The sequence below is a fragment of the Astatotilapia calliptera genome, chromosome 19, assembly GCF_900246225.1.
Source record: "Astatotilapia calliptera chromosome 19, fAstCal1.2, whole genome shotgun sequence".
NCBI classification, from domain to species: domain Eukaryota; kingdom Metazoa; phylum Chordata; class Actinopteri; order Cichliformes; family Cichlidae; genus Astatotilapia; species Astatotilapia calliptera.
In genome coordinates, this window is record NC_039320.1 from 23,855,477 (window position 1) to 23,864,297 (window position 8,821).

Below are 8,821 nucleotides of genomic sequence, written 5' to 3' on the forward strand. Positions count from 1 at the left end.
TATCCAAAAAAAACATCCTGGGAATTTCTCTGCTTCTGCTGTATGTGATGTGCACATGTGCATGTATGTGAAGATAGGGGGGCAACAAAAGCCAAAGAAATGTTAACATATGGAGATGTAGAGCATGAGCTTGGACTTAATGTGAGTTTGCTATTCCTTTTTGCCTTGCCAGACATAGTATGTGAGCCTGAATGACAATAGCCAGACACCGCCCAAAGTCAGGAAGGCAAGAAAAAAAAATCACAGAATGAACATTACATGGTATACATATGCAGCTGGTATTAACTCACACATATTTGCGCAATGAAACCATAACATCAAGACTGATTTAGTATGAAAACATGAATAGTGATTATTCTTGTTTGCTATGACTACAGTTGTTTTAGCCTGTAGACTTTACCTCTAAAAAGATTTTAAAGCATGCATCATAAAGACTTTGATACTCATGTGAAACATGTTGCTTCTCATGAGAAATTCACAGGGAAACATCACTGAAATACACAGATTACATCGTGTCTGTTAACAGTTTTAGCATCTTTCGGTTTAAGTGGCTGTTTCTCCAAAGAGCTAAAAGGAGACAGCTAGAAATAGTCACAAATATGAATCATAATGAATGGGCACTATGCAGTATTATCACTTCATAATTTACAGCCATTTTTAAGTCAGTATAAGTTATGCCAGTTGTTACTGTAAAGTCTGATGTGCTGCAGCTCAGAGGCCAACAGACAAAACTACAACTACCGCTATAAGCAACTTTCCTCCATTTGTTTGCTAACCTGTGCCTGTGCGTGTCTAAATCTGTGTAGTTTCCTCACGACTTATGTTCCTGGTAAAGCGGTATTGCTTGATTATTATCATTAACAGACAATTGCCTTATTAGTCATCCACCAGACATGGAGCAACATTAGCATTCATTTGGAACTGTGCCTCCGGCCACCTGCCAAACGTAGGGCCAACATTTGCTCTCATTTAGCAACTAAAAAGCCTGATATTTCCCTCAGGAGTTTGTGGGGCTCAAATCAAAGGTAAAATGTTTCCCTGTGTTCATCAGCTAGTCTTTAACTGTGTCTGCCTGCTGCTTAGCACTGAGGAGGTGGTATGTGTTCCTTTAGATGTTTTACACGGAAAACAGGTGTCTGTTATTGGTTTGATGTCGGTAAAACCACAACTGTTAAAACACTTAGCTGGCCTTAAACCTCTGGATAGTTGTTTTTTCCCCAGTTGTCACCTTTCACATAACACAAAATCTTTGGGATCCACTGTTAATAGTTTTAGAATGGCTGCGTAATTTGAGGTGTGATTGTACATGAAGTCTTATAAAGCTGAGAGACATTAGCTAGCTTAATCCTAATATGCACATATGGTTATCATTTAATCAAATTATAGTTATATTTCCAGAAGGTTATCAGTGTGCTCCCAGGTTGGTGTTTTATATATATATATATATATATACTGTATAAATAATAGCATGATAATACACCAGTCAGGCATAACATTATAACCACTGACAGGTGATGTTAATAACACTGATTATCTCTTCATCGTGGCACCTGTTAGTGAGTGGGATGTGTTTGGGAGAAAGTGAACATTTTGTCCTCAAAGTTAGAAGCAGGAGAAGTGTTTTGGGCTTTGAGCAAGTTTGAAAAGGCCAAAGTGTGATGGCTAGACTGGGTCAGTGGTAGTGGTAAACAAGTGAAAGGGTGCTGGGCGGCCATGGCTCACTGATCGCTTATGTGGGGAGCAAAGGCTGATCCATGTGGTCTGATCCAGCAGACGAGCTACAGTAGCTCAAAAGTTAATGGTGGTTCAGTTAGGTGTCAAAATACAAAGTTCATTTCGGTTTGTTGCATATGGGGACCAGCTGCTGACTCCTGTCCATTGCTGAAGGCACCAACAAGGGGGATCAGAACTGGACCATGGAGCAGAAGAAGCCGGCCTGGTCTGATGTATCACTTGGACGGCCCTGTGCGGCGCTTACTTGGGTAACACCTGACACCGGGATAGAAAGAGGGCAAGCTGACCGAGGCAGTGTGGTGCTTTGGACTATATTCTGCAGAGATCCTGGGTCCTGCCATCCCTGTACATGATTCTTTAACACGTACCAACTACCTAAACATTGCTGCAGGCTGTGTACAGCCTTTCATTGAAACTCTATTCCCTGATGCCTCTAAGTCAACAACGACTTTGAGGTGTTGACATGGTCTCCAAATTTCCCAGATCTCAGTCCAAGCAAGCATCTGTAGGATGTGCTGGACAAACAAGTTCATAGAAGCCCCACTTTTGCAGCTTACAGGACTTAAAGTATATGTGGGTACGGGGGCGACCGTGGCTCAGGGGGTTGGGTCACCGGTTCGATCCCTGGGCTCTCTGTCCTGGTCGTTGTGTCCTTGGGCGAGACACTTACCCTACATCTACTGGTGTTGGCCAGAGGGGCCGATGGCGCGATATGGCAGCCTCGCTTCTGTCAGTCTGCCCCAGGGCAGCTGTGGCTACAACTGTAGCTGCCTCCACCAGTGTGTGAATGTGAGAGTGAATGAATAGTGGCATTGTAAAGCGCTTTTTGTAGCAGATGTGGAGCGTAAAGTCCAAACTGGTCCCAGTGGTAATAGGAGCTGTAACCCCAAAACTGGAAGAGTCTCTCCAGCAGATTCCAGGCAGAACCTCAGAGGCGCAATCCTAGTTAAAAATACAAATGCTAACCTTTCCTACATTTAGCCACTAGGAGCAGTAATGATTATAAGTTAAAACTTTTGCTTATGCAGCAATTATGGTCTAATTTTTCTTTAAATTGGTTCATGACAAAAAATAAGCAGTGTCTTACAATTTGAAGAAAAAAAAATACAATTTGAAGAAAGGCTTCTGATTGGCCAAAAACTTGGCCTACGTCTGTACCTTAATATACTCTCTCTCTCTGATCCAGCTCATGTGGTTCAGTTATGTTTTCTACATAGAAATTGTGATGTTACTGTGATCATAACATCTAGTATTTTTTGACTGTTATGTGTTGTAGGCTGAGTCTTTAGTTTATAAATAGTCCTGTCATTCTTTTGTTAATTTTCATGTTGTAGAGCTGTATTAATGCTGTTGTATTCCCTGTGCTCCCTGGTCACCTGTTCCCAGTGTTTTCTGGAACTTTTGTATTAGATGACTCCTGGTGACTTATGTTTTTGTGGGGACTCTCATCAAATCACTTTGTGTTGATAACATTTCCTGCTCAGCTAAGCATGACAGTGCCAATGACTCCAGTTCCTATTTTACCTCTACTTTAAAATAACAAATAATTTTGATGGGGTTTGACCAGCTTGGATGCTTTTGGATGTGCCTAACTCATGCCCTGAGCACCTCTGTTTGCTTTCTTAAGCTCTAAAATCTGAAACTTATACATTTTTTCCTGTGAGTGCACAGAGTATCCTGCAGCAAAACTGACTTTCAGCCCTTATGCAGATTCATATTGTTGCTGGTTGTAAAAGTTCTATTTTAATAATAATAATAATAATAATAATGGATTGCATTTATATAGCGCTTTTCGGGACCCCTCAAAGCGCTTATCTGACAAGAGCTTGTGATTACCCTTCAATTTAACATGAAGGCACCCAGAAGCTGCTCTTGTAGTAGTTTAAACATCTAAATCGTACAAATTCTTCACAGGTTGCCTGTTAAAACTTGCGATATAAAGAAAATATTAATTGCATGTATGATGTTACAAATATTATCTCTTTTAAAGATTCCTTTCAATTAACAAGACTGCTTCCATTTTTACTTTTGGACACTATGTGTCACAATATGTTTTTGATGCCACCACAGACAACTAACCTGTGTTTACAGCTTAATTACCGTGTTAAAAACACATTAACTTCCTCCTAAATGGAAAAGGCTGAACGTTAAATTAAGCTTTTCCATTAACCCCCAATAAGGATAGCATTTCTGTGGCACAACAGGAGGTCAAAGTGAATGAGTCAGTACAGACTAATTAATTAGATCTATAAGTGTGTGTGTGTGTGTCTGTGAGAGTGACATAGAAAGAGGCGGTGTATGGATGTACTTATAAACCCATTAAAACCATCAATACAGAAGTGATCACTTGGAAAAACAGCTTTGCATTAATCATTATCTATTAAACACCATTAGTGTGATGTGACACACACACACACACACACAACTTCGGCAGCGACAGTGATCAAGTGAGTAGTTGAAGATGTGCAGAATGATCCTGCTTTAGACTGGCATCCAGGTAATGATCAATAACAGGCCCTGTTGTGCGTGTGTGTGCTTGTGTGTGCGTGTGTGTGTCGTTACTGAGTTAGAAGATGTCGAAAGGCACAATCGACTGAGAGAAAACCACTTATGATCAGTTTAGACATTGTGTTAATCTATCCTCTACAAACCGGCTTCATGAATTGGGACTTCAGGATTTTGTTTTGTCCCTATTAAAGCTGTCACAGTTCTTTATTAACTGTTGACATCTTTACCTCTGTGTTAGCCCTGTGATGGATTGGCAACCTTTATATAACCTTTATATAACCTACAATAACGAGAAAACCCCAACAATCATACGACCCCCTGTGTGCAAGCACTTGGCAACTGTGGCAGGGAAAAACTTTCTTTTAACAGGAAAAAAACCTCAGGCAGAACCAGGCTCAGGGACAGGAAAGAAAAGAGAGGAGAAGGAGGCAGAACAAAAGAAACACAAGAGCAAGAGTTTAAAATGAATTACCAATCATTAAATGCAATGATGGCGTGGAAAGTGAACTATAAGCTTTATGAAAAAGTAATGTTTTAAGCCCAATCTTAAAAGTAGAGAGGGTGTCTGTCTCCCAACTCCAAACTAGGAGCCGGAAAGCTGAAGGCTCTGCCTCTCTATCTGCTTATGGAAATCACACGTGTCTGTCAGCAACAGACAGTCTGACAGTCTGGCAGCAACATGCCCTATTCGGACAGTACAGAACTGTGAGGTCCTTAAGATAAGATGAGGCCTGATTATTCAAGACCTTGTATGTGAAGAGAAGCATATAAATTAAATTCTGGATTTAAAAGGGAGCCAATGAAGAGAAGTCTCTCTTTCTTGTCCCTCTCCCTAAGCTTGCTGCAGCATTTTAGATCAACTGAAGGCTTTTCAATGAGTTTTTAGGTCATTGTGATAATAATGAATTACAATAAACCAGCCTACAACTATTAGAGTAAATGCATGAAGTACTATTTCAGCATCACTCTGGGACAGGATGTTTCTAAGTTTAGAGATACTGTGCAGAATCAGAATCAGAAGGGGTTTTATTGCCAAATGTTGAGCAGGTTTACAACATTAGGAAATTGCTGCAGTACTTAGTGCAAACATACTGTCAGGCAACGCTTAAATAAACATAAAAATAAAAATTAAAAGTGCTAAGTAGATAGATATATACATGAATGCAGGTGGTGATCAGTGCAAAAATGGAATGATGCAGTGAACACAGCGTAGGGTCATGTGTTAGTGGTGCGAACAGTCATACGGTTATTGTTCATGTGTCCAAAAGCAGAGGGGAAGAAAATGCAACAAGGCAGTCCTACATATTTGTTTAATATGTGCGTCCTGTTCATAAATAACTGACCACACAGTGTAACCGGGAGCCACAGCAATGCCATCTATCTTGTACAAACACTGGTTAACTGGCTTATGTTTGCATTTAGCTCTAAGGCAGTGAAGAGACACAGCTTATCAATGTTTCAGTGCTTCAGACACCATAAAGAAATTTCTGGTCACCTCGATTGACATGATGAAAGAAATGATATGTCACACATACACAAACACAACCTTTCTGTATCCACATGCAGCTGTGCAATGCTGCTGCAGCAAAAGGAAAATCTGGTTTTAAAATTCCCTTCTCCATGATCCAGCTATTTAACACTCATGTGGTTTGATGCAGTTTGTTATATGAATTTGCTTTTTGTTTTGGAAGATCTCAAAAAACACAAGCTGAGATTGATATGCTGTACTCCAAACTCATAAATATTTTTGGACAGGAGGCACAGAAATAGGTGGTCTCTTCCCCTGCTTCTTCCTCCCCTTTACTCACATCCAGCTGGCAGATCCAGAGCCATATTATTTCTGCTGACCTGAGTGTGTGTGTGTGTGTGTGTGTGTAGTGCTGTGCTTTAATTCCATATGTGCAGATATCCATGACATTGCTCAGTCACATCATTTTAAACCGTAATATGGATCTTCTGTTTTTTATCTTTGTTCTTTCGAGGCTGTTTACATGTTGTGGACGGAAACAGAGAACACAGCGGGTGAACAAAAGCACTTCTATAAAATGAAAATGTAAACAGACATGAGGCAGGGAAAGATCACCGGGGATGTCTCCCATAGGTCTGCTTCTTCTCAGAAGCACTGAGCTGAGACTAATCTTGTTGTTGGATTGTAATCCTGTTGTTGTATATTGAATTATTTATCGACTACCACAGCATAAATACTGCTTTGTATGGACTGTATTCCTACGCTTGTTCATGCACTTCCAATTGTGAGTAAAGAGAGAATTTCCTTCTTTTCTCTCTACCACTGTAGTGACACCACTATTTGGTCTGTGTTTTTGCCCATTTGTAGATGGTTACCAGGCAACATGACATCATAATCAATCATGAATCATTCAAGTTTTTGTGGATACAAACAAGATGCTTCTGTTGTGAAATGAAAATAATGCTATGATTTTATAAGGCGATTAAAGCATAGGATAGTGTAGGTCAGAACTTTCAGAACTTAAGATGTGAGATCGAGCTTTCCTCTTACTGTCAGGGTGCTCAAACTGAGGTGTGTGGGCCTCGCTGGTGTCCTATGGGTGCAAAGTGCAACAAGAATGCACTGCTGTACATTTTGTTCATCCACAGGGAAAAGACTACAGTGGCATTTCTCCTCAGTTTCATCTCTTCCATTTCAGCTATCAAAGGACACTAAACCTTTCTAACACAAATGCAGCTGGTTTTATAAAATACACCAACCAACTCAGCAATGGTTACAAAAATATGCATATAAACTTTGATAGAAAAACTATTGCCAACACAAACCACACTAACTAGCATTTTTTTCCCTGTGCGGTGCTCAATCATTGCTTGGCCCCTAAAAATGTCTAACCTGAGAACGCCTCTCAACTAAGACAATCAGGCCAGAAATATTATTTTTCTAGTTCTCTGGTTTATTATTACAAATCTTTTTCATGCCTTGCTTCATATTCCTCAGAATAGTTTAGATAATTTTTCCATATTTTGCAAGTGTTTGTATTTTTCTTTATTCCCTTCTGACCTCAGATTTGCCCTATTATTTCTATAGAAATGTATTGATTTGACTTAAAGCTGACTAAAGATAAAGCCATCTCAGCACAGTACGACATCTTGACAGGGTGACAAATTAATAGCTGTGATCCAAAGATTTGCTGGCTGGAGTTCTCTTCAACAAGAATGCCTAAGACTCACGTTCAGAGATATAAAGATATTATCAATTCTCTCTGAAGACGTGACCCCGAAGTTTGTGCTTTGAGTGCAGGGATGAACCTGAAGGAGAAATACCCTGCGCTTGTTTATCATTCTTATCATCATGTAATTAATAACAATATCTGTCAAGCCCTTACATAAAATACAGCCAAAGGTATTCTCTTAATAAATCCCACTGAGCACCTTTTCCAGAGGAGGGGTGAGATTCTCCCATGTGGGAAAGAAATAGTAAAAACAGGTAGTAAATGTTTATTTGATATATGACTTGGATATATGATATAGCAAAAATAATACCATTCACATTTTTCTCATCCAACATCTTTTCTTGAGCTTCAGGCTGTCTCAGCTATTACTGGTGACTTATTTTGGACATGTTAGCAGTTCATACAGGGCAGACAGAGAGAGAGTAGACCTTCACATCTACAGCCACTTTTGAATCACCAATTGAACCCAACAGACATGTCTTTCTAGTTAGTGAGAACGGTGACAGCCTTCTTACGGTGAGAGGACAGAATTTAAATAGTTAACACTTTTTTTCCCCATATGGATTTGTTTCTTCTTGGCCCAAAATTTTCTTTTTAGCTTCACCAATTTTTTATTCTACTGTGGAGACAATATATACATTTCTCTGGATTTAATTCCTATCTGTGCAAGCAGATGCTGTAAATGTGGTTGGAGAAATCTGTAGAAAACTGACTACAGGCCAGTGTGCGCCTGTTGTTCTTCCTGAAATCTGCTGCATGTGTTCAGCACATATGGAAAGCCCACTGGGAATAGCACAGCTTCTAGTCGCCTCGGCTCAAAGCATCAATTTGCTGTGGAATTTCCACCATTTCCTCTTGAATCAGGAACATGTCCTCATGTGTTGTAGATGTAGCCGTGAAAGCTGCCATTGTGGTTCTGACCTAAGATCTGAGTACATTGTGCATATGTATTACCAATTAAGTGCATTTCTTTTCCTCTAGTACAGTTTTAAGCAACCCACATCTGAATCGGCAACCTGAACTTCTCTGTAAAGTCAGAAATTAATCAAGCATGCATTCAACCACTAAAGCTAATTTTTCTGCTCAGGAATGCAAGTAAATAACTTTAATTTAGCATCTTAGTCAAAATAATCACAATACTGATTTATGCTTTTTTGTACATCAGTAAATTAAAAAAATCCATGGATAACAGCAATAATTATATTTTAATTAAGAATATCATTTTGATTGAACAGCTTGTGTACTTTGAACCATTACAGTATCCATCTATTTATCGATCGGACGATTTAAGATCATAGCATACAGTGGCTTGCAAAAGTATTCGGCCACCTTGAACTTTCCCACATTTTGTCACATTACAGCCACAAACATGAATCAAT